Source organism: Panthera leo, chromosome B3 (genome assembly GCF_018350215.1).
Source record: "Panthera leo isolate Ple1 chromosome B3, P.leo_Ple1_pat1.1, whole genome shotgun sequence".
Taxonomy (NCBI): domain Eukaryota; kingdom Metazoa; phylum Chordata; class Mammalia; order Carnivora; family Felidae; genus Panthera; species Panthera leo.
The window spans coordinates 133,488,745-133,494,243 of NC_056684.1; the positions used below are offsets into that span (position 1 = coordinate 133,488,745).

A 5,499-nucleotide genomic window follows, 5' to 3' on the forward strand; every position below is an offset into this window, starting at 1 on the left:
GAATACCAAGGCACCTGCTGACTATCCCAGTGTTAACCATCATCTTGATCTTTGCATTTATTATACCCTGGCTTTGTTTTGTAAGTAGCCTTCTGCTGTCCCTTGTGCCGTGAATGTTACATGTAACCCAATATATGATATTGTTTGGTTTCATGCTTTGTAAACATGGTGTCATGTTCTGTCACTTGCCTTGTTGCTCATTCTCTTCTTGGATTTGTCCTTGGCACAGCCTTGTTGAAGGCCGTGGTTCCTTCTTTTTCCCCGTGTGTAATACTCTGCAGTGTGCCCATGACACCCTGAGTCAGCCACATTATCATACCCGCAGCACCCACACTTTTCTGAACAAGGCTGCTATTTTTTTAAATTTTTTTAAGTTAATTTATTGATTTTAGAGAGAGACAGGGAGAGCGAGTGGGGAGGGGGAGAGAGAGAGAGAGAGAGAGAGAGAGAGAGAGAGAGAGAAAATCCCAAGCAGGCTCTGCACTGTCAGCGAAGAACCTGACACAGGGCTTGAACGCATGAACCAAGAGATCATGACCTGAGCCAAAACCAAGAGTCGGACGCTTAACCGACTGAGCCACCCAGGTGCCCCAGAAAGCTGCTATTCAAAAGTTGCATCAGTGCTGTTGTTTTGAGCAGGGTTTCTGAGGATGACTCAAGAAGGCTCCATGCCCCTCCCCTTTGAAGTGCCCTAGGGTCCCCTGAGTTTCTTCCCAAAGGCCACCTGCTGCCTGGAGTCATGGTTCCCACTGTAGGGACACACCAGTGGGAATCTTGCTGGGCAGTCCCACTGCAGGCACTGAGGCTGGTGTCTCTATTTTATCATCGGTTGCCATCTGAGAGGGATAGCCAGATAGCCAGGGATAGAAGGCTGGCTGGCTGCTCGAGGAAGGCCTGGGCATGGCATGACCTGCACGTGGACACCATGTTCCCAAGGTGGCCTTCAGCCTTGTAAGTCCAGAAACATGCGGGGGCTCCAGGGCACTCCACCTGCTTCCACTAAAGAAGCTCACTACAGACCACTGTTTATACTCCATGCCAACTTTCGTTGATGATGGAAGCCATTCCCCCAGTACCCCATCCCTGGAGACCCTGTTCCCAGTGTCACGATGCACGCAAAGCTGAAACGGTTGTTAAGAGATTGCTTGGTGAGCAGGATTTGGAACCAGAGTAGGGCAACTCTCAAGAAGGTCATCATTCAGGCCCTGGAAAAGATCGGAGGACTGTGTTGGTCCCATTCTTGAGCCTACCTCTCCAAGGGTGAGAATATCCATATGTCCCAGATCTTTGTCTTCTGCTCAGGATGAAGCTGGACCCGTTCTGTGAATTTCCACTTTCTGTCTCCACCCATGCCTACTTTGCATAGGCTTTGGACACCATAATAACAATCAAGGTGGTTTGGGTTTAAGCCTGTGTGATAGGAATCCCTTATTTTCATGAGTGTTTTTTCACACTCAGAGTTTAGGGGACACTTTCCTGTTACCCTTATACCACCTGTCCTACCTTCTGCCAGAAATAGGCTTAGTGATAAAATACCCAACTGCATGTGTGAATGAACAGCAACATAAAGATCAGAAACTACATGGATGCAGGGGAGAACATTGTACCTGTCACCTAGTCAAGAGTGTGACTAGAATGATTTATAAGCTTCCTGGAAGATCAGACACAGAAGAGAATAAATGGAGTGGTTTGATTTGAATAATGGTTGATTCACACATCAGAAATTTTAAAGGGCCATCAGGAATTTACTAGGTAAGCACAAAGGATCTGGTTGTTCCTGCAGAATTGAATTAGCAAACATTTTCCCTTTAAACACTTTATTAGTAAAAAGAAGCTAACTCTGGGGCGGCTGGGTGGCTCAGTTGGTTAAATGTCCAACTCTGGCTCAAAGTCATGATTTCAGGGCTCATGAGTTCGAGCCCTGCATCAGGCTGTCTCCTATCGGTCCAGAACCCACTTTGGATCTTCTACCTCCCTCTCTCTCTGCCCCTCCCCCCTTTCTCTCTCTCTCATAATTAAACATTAAAAAAAAAAGTTAATTCTCATTCAGGATGAAAGAGCCTCAGAAACACAGAGTCTACTTTTACGAGTGATCTTTCCCTACACAAGGCCACCAGCATGCAAAGTTTCCACAGTTTAATTCAACAAACATTTATTAAGCATCTATTGTGTGCCAGACAATGTTAGGTTCTGAGGATACAAAATTGTATAAAATGTGATGCTATCCTTCAAGGAACTTACAGTCTAATTGGGAAAAGGGACAAAGAAGTGAAAAATAGCTCTGTGGTTGCACTCAGATGAACACCAGGGACTGGGGGAGCCCTTGGGCCACAGAGGGGCTCCAGGAAGTCTGCCTGGAGGAGGTAACCCCTGAGCCAAGCCTTGAAAAATGATTTCGGGTCTGGTCTGATCGTCCAAGTGGAATATGTGTGACACTGAAGCTGGAGTTAGGAGCCCAGGATCTGACTTTCATCTAACTAACTTGCTGTGTGACCTTGTGAAAGTCATATTCCCTCTCTGGGAATCACTGAATTCTCAGGGTAAATGTGGGAGAGAAGATCACTAGCATTCCGCAGTAAGATGGGGCGTGAGAAATTCATCCACTGGAAAGAAAGACAAAACTCTTTAGAATACATGATTAAAATAAATGGGAAATAAATGTGATCGGTCAGGTACTTAGGATCAAAGTGCCAGCTAAACCCCAGTAACACACCAGTGGAAAGTTAGCGCAGAAAACCAGTACTTTGGCAGGTTGAAAAAAACACTTCAGTCTTTCTCAAGAAACGAAGTTTCTTCTGAGGAATCTAAAGAGAAGCCTGCAAAGCCTGCAGCTAGGAACCCAAGCAGCCTTCAATCTAGGGGCCGGGCCCGCGCAGAAACCCGGAGCTCTAATGGAAGGGGCAGGCCCGGCGCGGCGGAGGCAGCCAATGAGAGAGCTTCCCGATGAGGTCATGGAGTTCCTCGGCGCTTCATTGGAGGACCCCCCGCGAGGCTTTGGCGCCGACTGCCCCGCAGGACGGCGGGTAGCAGCCGCAGGCCCGGGAGCCAGGGCTGGGACGGGAGGGCGCGTCCCCAAACTTTGTCCCAGTATTTATTTACGCAGAGCAGCGAGCCACGCGGTGAGTAGGACCCGGTCTCCTCCTGCAGGGAGAAATGAAAATGCCCCCCAAAAGAGCTCTTAACCCACCCAGAGGCTGGATTCCCAGGAACCCTCATTTTTGGTGAAAGTGGAGAGCTTGTTTTGTCTTGTTTCAGTCCCAACATACTGATTAATTAGACACCCAAGGCCAGGAACAAAGACATTTCTGGTGTTTTGAAACATTTTAAAACCATGATCCTCAAACCCTGGTGCACAGAGGGATCCAGAATGCTGGCTATGGAGGCTAGGCCCTACCCCTGACTCTTGTCCTTCTGACTCTGAAACCTGCGGGATAAGGACACTGGCAGGACCTGAGAGCTGGACTCCACTTTAGGAACCAAAGTATTTAAAACATCATCTGAACTTGTTAGAAATGCAAATATTCAGGCTGCCACCTAGACCTACTGAATCAGAAGCCATCTGTGTGTGTGTGTGTGTGTGTGTGTGTGTGTTTAATTTGCAGAGAGAGAGCACGCGCGTGCACACATGAGTGGGGGAGGGGCAGAGAGAGAGGGAGACACAGACTCCAAAGCAGGCTCCAGGCTCTGAGCTGTCAGCACAGAGTCCGACACGGGGCTGGAACCCACGAGCCACGAGATCATGACCTGAGCCCATTCAGTCGCTTAACCAACTGAGCCACCCAGGTGCCCTGCCATCTGTGTTTTTACAAACCCTGCAGGTGGTTCTGGTGCTCACTAATGTGTGAGAACTGACCTAAGTCCTCGTGACCTTTGAGACTGCTTCAGAACAATGTGGATTCTGTACTCAGAATCCTAGGGCTGGGAAAGGGGCCCCCGGTCCAGTCCCCTGTGGGGGAGGTAAATTTGGAGTGCTTGCCCTGTTCTCACCATGGACTTCTGGAGCCTGTTTCGGCTCCTAGCAGCTGCCGTGGTTTGGGCTACAGGAAATTGGACCAGAGATGCACGTGTGACCAGGGCTTTCCTGGATCGAGGCAGTCCCTGTGAGTGGCTGGACCAAGCGTGAACTTGGTACCCACGGGCAGCCCTGTTCTGCCCTGTGGCCTGGGCAGCAGAGGAAACCAGTCTGCAGAAGGAAGAACAGTGAAGCAGACACATAGGCCCAGAGAGGGGAGGTGGAAAGAGAGTCCATGCTGAGATGCCCTCCAGGCCCTGCACTGCCAGGCCCCTGCCTCCCTCTCAGACTTAATTCAGGCCACTGGCTCTGGCTGATGGACCTCAGGGCACTTTGGTCTTTAAACAAGCATAACCTGGTCCCACCCGAGGTTTGGGGCATGTCGTTCCTCGTTCCTCAGCCTAGAACTCTGAACCGTCTTTCCCATGCTGCCTCAGGCTTGACATTCAGGAATGTTCTTTTCTTTTTTGAGGTGGGGGAGGAATGTTCTTAAGTGACCCTTCCTCAGAGAGGGCCACTCTAAAAGGACCCCTCCTGCAGCCAGACTCTATCATATTAGCCTGCTTCCGTGTCTTCCTCGTATGTGACATTTTCAGTACCATCATGGGTATTCATTTGCTTACCAGCTCTCCATAAGCTCCTTGAGAGCCGAGATCCTGGGGGTTTGTTCATCACGGGATCCCAGGGCCTTGAACGTGCCTGGCATGTAGAGTGGTAGCTCAGTAAATGTTAAATGAAGAAGAGATCACTTTCCCAGCCTTCCCAAGGCCCAGCTGCTTCCAGCCCTCAGGCTGCAAGAGACCCTCCCAGTCTGTGTTTCTGACAACACCCCTCCTGGCATCCCGTGTGGATTCCTGATGTTTGCCACTCAAGGACTCCTGAGGGGTTCAGCCTCATTTTACAGACCAGAAAACAAAGGCCCGAGTGACTGGGCCAGGGCTATGTGGCCAGTGAGCGGGACAGTGGGGACAAGAAAACTGTGTTTTCAGGCCACCGCTGCATCCCCCAGGCTACTCACCCTCATGATCTTGGGCCACTCCCCACAGCAAAGCAGTCAAGTCAACCTCAGGCTTTTTTTGTTTTTTGTGTTTTGCCTCTTCTTGTAAGCTTTTAATAAATCAGTTTCATTTTCAAAACATTGCCCAGAATAGTCTGTGGCCAGCAGAAAGATGCTGCCAGCACTGTCTACTGTAGGAAGTTATTTTCTGATGAGCTCCAGTGGGGTGGATGGTTTGAATGTCTCTGTTGCTGCAGGAGCATGATGAAGGTTGCACGGGTCCTCACCCCACCCAGATTTCTCTTTTTAGCACATAAAGGGATATGAACGAGCAGTTCCACTGCTGGATATTTATCCAAAGAAAACAAAAACACTAATTTGAAAAGATATCTGCACTCCCATGTTCATTACAGCATTATTTACAGAAGCCAAGAAATGGAGTCAACCTAAGTGTCCACAGACAGATGAATGGATAAAGAAGATGTGATAT

The 5,499-nt window shown here is 49.2% G+C and overlaps 1 long non-coding RNA gene across 1 annotated transcript; it reads right to left on the minus strand.

The window, feature by feature from the left end:
• Positions 1 to 3,040: 3,040 nt before the first annotated feature.
• Positions 3,041 to 5,044, minus strand: LOC122223052. Its single transcript, XR_006204024.1, has 3 exons — positions 5,031 to 5,044; positions 4,636 to 4,711; positions 3,041 to 3,141 (listed from the first exon to the last, which is right to left on the minus strand). It is a non-coding gene; the product is annotated as an uncharacterized LOC122223052 (long non-coding RNA).
• Positions 5,045 to 5,499: the final 455 nt, after the last annotated feature.